The sequence below is a fragment of the Lagopus muta genome, chromosome 7 (assembly GCF_023343835.1).
Source record: "Lagopus muta isolate bLagMut1 chromosome 7, bLagMut1 primary, whole genome shotgun sequence".
Lineage (NCBI taxonomy): Eukaryota > Metazoa > Chordata > Aves > Galliformes > Phasianidae > Lagopus > Lagopus muta.
Window position 1 is genome coordinate 35,653,347 of NC_064439.1, and position 11,966 is coordinate 35,665,312.

An 11,966-nucleotide genomic window follows, 5' to 3' on the forward strand; every position below is an offset into this window, starting at 1 on the left:
GGATGATAAAATATCTCATTTTGATTTATCCTAAACTTGAGGTAAATAATCCCTTGCTCAAAAATGTCTTGAAGACATTTCCATAGTTCTTGGCTTTTGTATTTACTGCGATGGATGTTAGAAGCTACTTCATATCATCACAATTGTCCTGCTGAGACAGGTAATTCAAGGGAAGCATTCAGAGGAGCACAATTAATACATCCACCCAAAGTACTCGTATAACTCCAATTCTCAAAGTATGAACTGCACATGCTCTTGTTTAGCCTCACGTGATCTCTGAAAAACAGAGAGTTACTGCCATCCTTATTTATATTCTATATAAAAATTCAGAAACGTAAAATAAATGCAGGTTGTCCATGAGATCTCTAACAAAACAAACTGCAGCACAAATCCATGAATTTAACTCCAATTTTATTGGATTCTTCCTTTTCTCACTTCTGTGATGTGTCTATCTCTCAAAGTGCTGGCAGCAGCAGCAAAATCAGGACATTAGGAAAATCTGAAGACAAATAAACATAAGTAGGAGAGCTGACAGGAGCAAGTGAGGAGGCAGAAGTAACTCAGTTCATAGAGTGCGCATTTTCTTATATATTTTTAGTACATTTTAAAGAGCAAACAGGTATTTTATACAACAGAAGAAATGGTAGCAGCAAAGAACTTCTTTCCAGTGAAACAAATTGAAAATGTAGTGTTTTGAACTGCTCATTCTACTAGTCCAGACAGCTCAGTATCTTTTTCTTTTGTTTCATTTCACAAGAGAAATCAAACAAAGGACATGGCTTAGCTTTTTCCTTACTGTTCCATCTTCTCTTAAAAATTGCTGTTCTTCTATTCCCAAAGCCCCCCTGATGGATAGTTCAAGGCAAGGTCCAGAAGCAGTCTAAACAGTTTGAGTTGCTTTGATGATTGATGCCACTGGAGTCAGAAAGCTTTTGAAAAAAATGAAACATGCTGTTGACAAAACTATAGAAAGGCTTTACTGGCTTCTTTAATATGGATCACTCTTATTTTAAAATATAACAGAATTTGAGTCCACACGAAGTCTGTGAAAAGAAAAGAAACCACTCAGTACAGTGTGTTATGAGGAAAACAGTACTGGGAATGATCCTGAGGCTGTTTCTTCCTATAGCCAGTTCAAACTCACTTTTAGTCTTTAGCCAGAAGTTTAGATCACACAGACAGGGTTCTGGATCCCACAGCTAAGACAATGATGCCAAACTTATCCAAAAAGCTCCAGACCCCACGGTTAGTGACTGACTTGAGGTCATCTCCAGTTGAAATTTTTCAGAGTGACCTCCTGTCACGTCTTGCCTGTAAGGAAAAAGGAAGGGGCAATCAGATTCACAAATATTCCTGGTTACAAGAAGGTAAATGATATGCAAAGGTCTACACACAATCACCAACTTTAATGAGAATTTAACACAGTTTAAATGAGAAGCATACCATGGAAAGTCAGAAAATATTTTATTGGTCCTTTGCATCCTCTACATAATTTACATGCAAGAATGCAATCAGAAACCAATATTTCACTTATCTCAAATGTATGGCACTGGTGGGTGAGAGATCACCAAGGAAAAATTCAGCTCAGGATTTTCCACAGTCTAGACCATCTGACCCCAGTCACCTTTGTCTGAGCACTGTCAAAACTGGAAGCATTATATACTAGTGTTTCTGGAGCTGTTACAATTTTCATCTACACTCTTAGAAGAAGTACAGGTACAGAGAGTTCATCAGCTTGGGTTCTTTATGCTCTGTATGCAATGAATTTGCTCTTCAGCACTTCTTAATTGATGCTGAACAAGAAAGCCTTCCACTTCATCACTTCTCACCTCAGACTGCTACTAGCTTTGGCAGTGGAAGTTCCATAAAATAGTCTAGTAGTCTTTATTTTAGTTGTTTCTTGTTTGTTCTGTGAGAAGACTTTGTCTTTAATAGAGTCCCATTGGACCTCTCTTGGTTGTTTTCTCCTGACTTCATGGACAGGGTCACACATCTTTTAAGAAATAGAAGCCAAAACCACATAAGATCAATGACATAGCTGTGCAATCAGGATGAGGCCTCCCTCCCTTTCTCTGCAATTAATTATCCATTTAAAATACATAACCTGGAATCCACATACCACTAAACGTAACAGAAACCAAAGACTTATTAATTGTCTGCTTCTTCAGAATTGAACTATTCTGCTGGTAAAACATTTTTTCCTTGTATGTCTGTTAGAATTGAAAATAATTGATTTCTCTTTATTTACATCATTAAAAGCTTCTAACAGTGACAAAACATTACAATTTTTACACCGGTAAAATCCACATTCTTTTCCTAATTGAGCCTCGATTATAAGTCATGATTCCCTGGCAATGCTTAAGTTCCTTTTCCAAATTCATAGCTTTGGATTTGCAGTGACCTGTAGTAAGTGATAATTAGTTAAAAATCAATACCTAAGTCTAATGAAAAACACTGAAAATAACTGAAGTCAATAATTCCCTTGCTACCAGTTTAGCTATTTTGGAATGAACTGGCCACTTTAGAATACCAACTCTGGCTACACTGCACTATTCAGAGATCTCCTTTGACGTTCATTTGTTCCAAATAATATTTTGTGGGGTTTTTTTTTGTTTTTTTTTTTTTTGAATAAACACATTCTCTCTCCTCTTATGATATGGAACAAAAATTGGGCTGCTGCTCCCAAGGCACTTAGCAGTACAAATATAGTCTGCAATCAGACCCATGGACTGTCACGGTTCAGGCACAGTTACAAAGCTTTCCTTGTACCATAAAACTCATAACACATGCCAAAGTGCCTGATATTGATGGACTCTTTAAACAGTCCTGACTCTGTATGGAAGGGTATCTCAGAAAAAATGCATCACAACCTGAGTGGGCCACTGTAAAGGTAGACGACATGTCTTGGAGGGAAGCTAGGCCTGTAACTTCATCACTTATGCTAGCCATTCACTTAATCTCTTTTTACAACTGAAACTGTCATCAACAAAAGACTATATTATTTTTATTTCCAAAATACATTACAATTAGAGTAGGTATAATAGTAATTAGATGCAGGGCTCTTCTCATGCAGGTCACATTAAGTCATAGCAACAGCATCCTCTGTCCTTAGGACCTCCATGGCAGATGGACTGATGGCCTCTTTACACTGTGGACAATGTTCACTGCACAAACAGTGCAGATGTGACTTACAGTCCAGGTAAACCAAAGAACTGAAATGTACAAAAAGAAAAGAAGCATGAGCAGAGCCTTGTTAGAGATAGGAACAGAGCTTGGGGCACCCAATTCCTAAACTATTAAATACTGCTGCCACTATCACTTTAGCCTAAAAAATTAATAATTAGAATGTTTTACTTTATTTATTTATTTATTTTCCTGAGCTGCTAGTTTTCACTAATACCCTCCAACTCCTTTAAAGGAAACTTTGCAACAGCACACTTGGGGAGAAAATTTTTTTTCCAAAATCATCTTTCCAAAGAGGTGACAGAAGGGATGAACCACCAAAATCAGATCCTGTGAGTACAGGGAGGACTTGGACAAAGAAATGCCTGCAGGGTAATGATGTGGGTAGTCTCACTCCATTAGTCTCAGCACAATTGATTCTGATCTGTTATGTCAGCCTCACTTAAAATGTGAGGTGGTTTCCCTTTCACTGTCTCCTGTAACAACCAAGAACAAACTTAATTTCAAAATGGATGCACTCCCTGAACCAAATATGTGGTGTTTAGCTTGTCAGCACACTAAATTATATTATTATTTCTAAAGGCTTTCCTTCTCTTTCTGTCTTGTCACATATGTAAAACCCAAAATGATTTGTAAGAAATATTCATTGGTGATGCTTACCAGAAAAACACACAAAAAAGTATGGAGATCATAATTTATACTGCATTGGCTTATTAGAAAACCGTGCATTCTACTAGAGCTTTAAGTGTGTTCTTTCACTTCTGTGGATGTCAAATGCAAAACTAAGAATCAAACTGGCACAGAGTGAAATTTCCTGTCGTCTTGGCCATTGGATGAAAATTAGGATAGCTATTACAGTAGTTATGCAGCTGGAAGTATTTAAAGAAAACAGCAGGCAACACAAAAGATTATCCAGAAGAAGCAATTCCAGATTAACCCTTCTGATGCACTTAAACTTACTAACCTACCCTTGTTCTGATTTGGAAAATGCTACTTGGAAAAAAATAAAAGTAAAAAAGAAATGTTGTTAGTAGAACATAAATGTAATTCAACTGCCTTGTCACAGTGAACTAGATAGCAAGGATGTGATATTTTCGTGTGATTGTTGTTACAATACCCTTTTCTTATATCTCTGGCTTTTTTGAAAGCAACATGCTGCCTTAAGTCACGTTCTGCACAGAAATTCTTGCTGAGAATATAGTAAAATCTACTGTAGACAGAAAATACTGAGAAAGTAATAACATGAAAATTACTTGGTCCCTGCACCATGGAAGTCCCACTTGAGCATGGAAAATAGGCTTTTAATTGTAACATAAGTGTTTCTGCTCTGCTGAGAAAGAAATCTCATCCAAGGAGAGCTACAGGTCTATACAATTAACATCAAAATGAATCAAGTGAAAGGAAACGTTTGTATTGGGCTGTGCTTCACCTTTTCAGTACATTTGTGAGACACTGCTTGACAAATAAATAATAACTGGTTAATGGAACAGCTCTCCTTTGTGTAAAAGCCATTCATTTTTGCAGAACTCGGAAGCTAGGTTAGAGGAAACTTACCATTGAACTGTTTTAACACATACTATTTCTAAAACATGTATATTTTAATTTCAATGTAGGATAATTCCAAGAGTCTCTTTTAGCACTACTTTCCTGAGCAATGCTACATTTAAGACTTGCTTATGTCTTCCTTCCATACTTCAATGTCCTTATATTTCTAGTAAATTAAAAATAAAAAAAAAAAGATCTGGGTGAACCTCGTGAGTAAACATTATCCTCTACACAGAGACTGATTCAAGTCATTTCAAGATTAGAGGGACTGAATGAATCCCAAGTTTTCTGTCTAATCCTCAAGTTTATCAAGAGGAAAAATTCACATGACATTCTGCAATTTTTATTTTTGTTTTTTAAACATCTGGACAAAAAGGCTGAAGGTCCTTTTTCAAATTGTCCTTTAACATTTCATAAAGCTGCAATATGTATTTATTTTTATAGTCCTGAGTTCTCTGCTGGAACAATCTCCTTTGACACAATTTCAACACTTCCTCATTGAACTTTTACTGCTATAGTGAACATTGCCAAAGGCTTTAGCCTGTATAACCTCATCTTCCCACTCATTGCTTCACAGCACAACAAGTATGCTTATGAAAGCACTTAAATAGCTTAGAAGTTTATGTACGTCTTCTAAAATTAAAAAAAAGAAAAAAAAGAGAGGCATATCATGGATGCCATGAAAGCCAGTAGTTTGCCTATTTTGCTCTCACAGAGCTTTACATTAGCTGGTTCAAGGGTTAATATATATCTAGCTATCACAGGTTTTGCAAAGAAGCCCATAAATATTTTGTGTCATAATTATGTAGTTATTAGTACAAGAGACTGGAGGAATCTGTTATGCTATTAATTATAAGCAATATATTTTGAGCATCACACCTTGCCATGAAGTCCCTTCAAGCTGTAAAGACCTGCATTGTAGTCTTCACATTCCTATCTTCTGCTATTGGAAAAATCAAAGTGAAAAACACTTTATCCTTGCTACGACAGACAATTTTATTTTCCATTCTCCAGCCCTAGTCTCCTTTCCCTACAAAGTCCTTTGGCCTCTCTCAGCAGTTTCCTTGCCCCGAGGACTCTATTTCCTCATCATCACTACTAACAAGAATTCTTTCAGCTGTTGGCAATCTTACTTCCTCACAGCAAACTCTCTTTACCTCCTTGGATTTATTTTTTTTTTTCCTTTATAACGATTCTTTTCTCATCTCTCCCTAGCACACAGCGTGCCAACACATAAAAGCTAAACGCTTTTGCTGAGAGTAATTCCAGTAACAAGCAGACCAATGAAAAGGATGGTTCATTTATAGAATACGTAGGCCAGCAGGAAACTCTGAGATATTTTATTTTCTTCTAAAGGAGGAATGAAAAACAAACCTTTAATTGAAAAACAGCAAGAGGCTCAGATGCACAACAGTGTTACCACACTATGAGAGGCATGAAGCTAAAAAGTTTTGCCTTTCTGTCTGTTCTTAGTAGGCAAGAACTCAAGACAGTCACCAATGCACGCAACCTGCTGACATCACAGTAATTCAGAATGTCAGAACCATACATCTCAAGGTCTTCTCTGCTTCTTTTTCATCTTCTACATGCACTGTTGTTACAGTCGACATTACAGCTGGAAAGATTATCATGGTGACAACCAGAAAAGAAACTAACAGGGAAGGAGTGCTCACCTGTATCCAAAGATCTAGGTTCACAGGAAAGACCCCACAGAAGAAGGATCTCCAGAAAAGGATCCTTCACCAATGGCAGTCAGCCCTTATATAGGGTCTAAGAGAGGTGCAGCCAGGCTCCACCCCTTCCGTCACACAGCTGAATCGCCTTCACCTGTGCTCCCATGGCTGACTCAGTAGTTGCCTCAGGTGGTCAATCAGTGGTTCAGGCTGACACTCAACATACAACTGTTATAGGCATGCACCTGACTGCATATGTCAATCCTTAAAGGGAAGAGGAAATCACATCAAACATATAGTTTAATCCAAAATCCCATTATTTCTCAACTAAAATCTAGGAAAAAAAAAAAAAAAGAAAAAAAAAACAACTAAAATATGCTGAGTATAGTAGAGCACCAAAGCCCTAGCTAAGGCTATGCACATTGTGCCAGACTCACTAGAAATGGGAGAGGATCGCCTATGCCTTGGGATACTTTCAGAAGAAACTGATAAAGGGAGGAAGAAGCACAAGCCTGTGATGTTCTCAAAGCCAAGCTGTAAGTTCATGGCACAGCCACATGTATACCTCCCAACTGTCCAGCATCCTGGCTGGACAGTTGATATAGACAGAGCTCATGTGAAGGAGACACTCATAGGTAATAGATCTGTGTTACAGTGATAAGGCCAGCATCGTTTCCTAGTTAGGAAATCATGTCAGGGAAAAGAAGGACTCATCATCTTTCTCAGGCAGACACAGCTTAGTACCTGCTTTGGTTATACACTAGAATATTCACGAACAGAACACTCATATGGTTTTTCAGACAGGTAATTTGACATTCCTTGGACTCCTTGCATTACCTCACCTCTCTGCAGCAGGCTGATCTCCAGCAATTCTACACCAATCATCTGCAGCGCTCATATTTTGAGAGGTGTATCCGTTATGTAGAATACCTTCCTTTTCACAAAGAGTTCAGTTCATCACTGCATGCTGTCTTACTGTCACTAGCCCCTCTGCTGCCTTGCTTCCTCTCTAATGAAAACTGTTTTCTTCTGCCCAAGACAATTTAAATTATCAATCTATTCTTTTTAATCACAAAGAAAAAAAAAAATCACTTCTGTTCCTAATAGCAGGTAGTATCTGCTCTCTTCTCAGCTCATATGCATGCCTGCTTCGGACACATTTCTCCTGTCACCATCTCCCGTCAGTCCTAGGATCTTTCCTTTATCCAATTCCAACCACGTACAGCCAGGAACATTGTTCCTTGTAGAAACAGCCGCCTTCTCTGAGATGGGCACACAAAAGAGCAGGAGCAATCTGCTGTGAAGCTACTTGGAATCAAATGAGGATGTAACAGTAGAGATAAATGGAGACAGAGAATAAAATCCCCAGCTACAAGATAGACAAACGTTGGGCAGACAGTATCTAGAGCTAGAAGCAGAGTATCTGAGGGTCTTTTTCCATTTATTTTTTTTTCTTCTTTGGCACTGCTTTACAGAGCTTATCATGCAAACAAAGTATTTGATTTGAATTTTATCAAGCACTGCAGGCTGACACAATTAAATCTAATTAGTAAATCCCTCCACTTCTGAGCATTCAATACAGAAAGATTTTACCTTCTAGTCTTAAACTAACTACAAGAACTCAAGTTATTTACTTTAGTAGTAACTTAGGAATATTTATGGGAATTGGATTTGCACTGTTTCAAGCACATGTTCAAGAAACATCTGCTGAGGATCTCATGCAGGTTTTGTGAATCCTACATTAGCTGTGGACCATCACGTCAACCAAATAGCTCTGTAAGAATCTGACAGACACTGATTTTGTCAAAAAAAAAAAAGCAAATTCTATTCTCCCTGGGCACTCTGTTCTTCCAAGGGGAGAGGTTGCTACTGCAAAGGACCTGTAGAGATATAGAAAACATCAAACCTTAGACTTCCTTAAGAAGTAGTACAGTCATCAGTGCACACAGCAGAGCTGAGAAATGCTGTAAGATGGGGGAAATGCTTCCACAGACCCTGGCTTTTAAGTATTGCTCTCTATGCAGTGCTCAGATACTGCTGCTTGAAAATGACAGACGTGCCAGTTAAAAAGATTGTGTAGTCAAAGAGAAGCAAAACAGGTTGCAAGAAAGATATGTATATTAAATATTTATAATAATAGCTTTGTGATATTACAGAAGTTCACATGCATTTATTTAAAACCATCTAGGGATTCAAATTCAAGTTTGCGGCAAACACAAAGTTGTAAATCAGGTATTTGCTATCTCGTATGGTTTCTTCTTCAGAAAAACAAAACAATTTTGTTTTATATGAACTGACTAGTAGCTATGTCATTCTTATCCACCATACCCAGATCTGAGGTAAGTAAGTGACTTCACTGCTTGGGCCTGATAAGATATGCTTGTACTACTAATTATAATTAGTACTTAATAATCAGTTGACTTAGCTTTTTTTTTTTTAAATTAAATATTAAAACAAATGTTACGGCTCTGGAACATGAGAACGAAAAGCACCATATAAATCAGAGCAAGACCTGACTTTTCTAAGTAGCACTGGGCAGCAGAAACTGTTAAGTATTCAGTAAAATCAGAATTAAAATGGTTGAAACAGATTTCCCATTAATCATCAAAGTAAATAAAATACTGACTTGTCCACATTAGATAACTGAATTAAAGATATTTGAAGTCACACACAAAGGCTTTTAAAATTGTATTTATGTAATACCGACCATAAACAGGCCTAAATGTAAAATAAAGTATTAGTGCCTGCAATGAATATTCTAGCAGACAAAATATTTGTAACTGTTTTCACATATCAAGAATTCATACCCACAAGTGAATCCAGAACTGAGCATTACATAAAACTTCTTTTTTTTTTTTTTTTATTTCATCATGAAAGTCATAGCATTTAGTTACTGATATACATATTTTATTTGGGAAAAAAAAAAAAAAAAAAAAAAAAAAAAAAAAAAGAAGAGACAGGCATATCATGGATATAAAGCATACTTTTTCCTAATATTTTTTACAAAAATGGAAGATCAGCATAATCCTTTTTTGGATTCTTTATATAGCTTCTGTCCTGCAAAGGACCGACTAAGTTGCTAAGGCTGCAACATCAATTTGTAATTCCTGCAAAAAATATGTAGATTATTGTTTTGTATGCTGAAGAGTTTTAACCTTGATGTGATGATGTGTTATGATACATCGTTGGCTAGCAAGGAGTTATTATTTTCCTATGATTCTAAGATTGTAAAGCAAGAAAAATTCAAAGCCAACAAACCTGATCTGACATCTACTCTTGCTTTTTACTGTAGGGGAGGAATTTTGAACATTTTTTTATTTATGTTAATGAATCCTTAGAGTAATTCTAGGAGGGTGCAAAATTTACACAACAAATTTAAATTAATGTAATAGTGAGAATTGTTTTGTTGTTTTTAATTTCCCTTTCACAGCATGCTCAGAAGTAACCAATGGAAGTTCAAGGCTTCGTGAGCTGCAGGTTGAAAATCACTGTTGAATGTATATAGAGTAAGAAATTAAAGTAATAATTTAATTGCAATAGTCAGATGAAAAACAAAACCCTTAAATCCGTAAGTATTAAGGAAAACAAAAGCATATTTTCAATGAACAGTTTTCAGTCCTACTTTTAAACAACATTCCATTAAGTCCAAAAGCCTCTTTACCTTTAGTTTGGCAGTACCTGTGTCAGAAAAGACTCAGTGCTATTTCTGATTAAAAAAAAAAGCCTTGGACCTCTCCCCAGTTTGTCTTGTACCAAGGTCAGTATCCCCCCCACCCTAGCTGCTTGGGAGTACTAAGACATTGCAAAATATATCACCTCACTTTCCAGCCATATTGTTGACTTACTTTCAGATTATTTGAAGAGTCCTAGTTCCTCTGATAGGTATTGATTGAAATGTTGAAAAAGTCTTTGGCAAGTCACTATCTCATCATGCATTTCACACTCTGCAAAAAAAAAATTCTTTTAGTTGTTGCTGTTTCTTCCTAGCACAGCAGTTTTAGTAGGCCTTTTTCTGTTCTTCATAACCTAGCAAAATAACTCTTGCTACTGTTACATCGGAAGAGAGGAAATGAGGCCAGGGACTGAAACTCGTTACCATAAATTATAATATACTTCCCTCCCTTGGGGTCTCAATTAAAAGGTACTGAGGAAAAAAATAAAAGACTGAAAATATACTAGTGGAAATATTTAAAGCTGAACTTTGTCTTTGGTCTTGTTTTTCTATTCCCAGGGTTGTCACAGACTTCAAAGAAATCCTGCCAGCTAATATTGCTGAAGAATTTTTTATAAACATTCATATTTACCTAATTCCCTTCCTATATTTACCTCCTCTCACACAGTTGGAATAGTATGTTACTTTGTTCGTAACTGCTTGATTCTTGTGCTATAAAATGTACTTTAAACGTATCTGGGTGAAAAAAAAAAAGTACAATGGCACAGATAGATAAAATATTTCCAAATTCAAATAATATACAGTATTATTGTGCCTTCAATTTCACACATTGACTTTGTTCAGTCACCAACCACACTGAAATTAAGAGGAAAAACTAATAGAAATCAGAAAAACCCAGGCTTCTCCTGGGGTGCAGGAGGAACTCCCTGTACACACATCTAAACATTTCTCCTTCCAGTTTTTAAAAACACTCCTCGTTAGAACATTTACACAAATATTGATGACCACTAAACTTAAAATCAGAGCCCACCTCTTATCACAACAAGCAAATATTGATCCTTTACTTTACTTTTACTGTCTGTACCTGCAGATATCTCTTGCTGATGTTTATTCAGTAAGTTCACCGCAACAGTGACTTAACTTTAGGTATGTCTATGAAGAATTTACTAAAGAAGGTTTCTGTTTCTGTTGCTTCGGTGAAATTTAATAAAGTCGGCTAGATTTAAAAGTATATTTTTTATTTTTTTATCATCTTTAAAGATGATATTAGCAGCCAATATACTGCCTAAAGATATTTTAGGAATAGAAGTAAACTTCTGTAATCACTGATGAAGGCTAGAATTAAAGAACAACAGTAAAATCTGTCCTTAAATAATGTAAAAAATCTTAGTACTAAATGATTTTAAGGTCCCTTCTATGATCTAGTCTGGAACAGAGGGTCATATGAATGAGTCATATTGCCAGCACTCAGACAAAGGCCACGATCAAACTTAACTAAATCTGAGATTGTAATGCTTTTTCTGCCCTTGCAGATTTTGCATTCTGATTGTGAAAACGATCTTTTTAAATTTATATAATTGACTGAAAGGATGAATAGGGTAATTCTGAGATCAAGTCTGTGCTATTTGTCATCAGTTCCAAGAGATCAGTCTTTGCCTTAGATCTACAGAAAAATATTTCTTTTTTTTTCATTTTGTCTATTTATTTTTTAGTTGCACAGCCATTTTCTTATGAGAGGAACCTTTTTTCTCTTCAGTATTTACTACCCATCTGTAATATCATGATTTGCTTTTGATAATAAGCTGACCATTCACAACATTCAGTGTTATATTTCCATTTAAAATTCTAATTCAGTATAGGCCAAGGTATACAAATTTATTAATGCCATAAAT

At 36.2% G+C, this 11,966-nt stretch overlaps 1 long non-coding RNA gene across 1 annotated transcript; it reads right to left on the bottom strand.

Annotated features, from left to right (window-relative positions):
• Positions 1-394: 394 nt before the first annotated feature.
• Positions 395-6,465, bottom strand: LOC125696357 (uncharacterized). The gene is made up of 3 exons (XR_007378320.1): positions 6,402-6,465; positions 1,145-1,311; positions 395-1,043 (listed from the first exon to the last, which is right to left on the bottom strand). It is a non-coding gene; the product is annotated as an uncharacterized LOC125696357 (long non-coding RNA).
• Between the last annotated feature and the right edge of the window lie 5,501 nt (positions 6,466-11,966).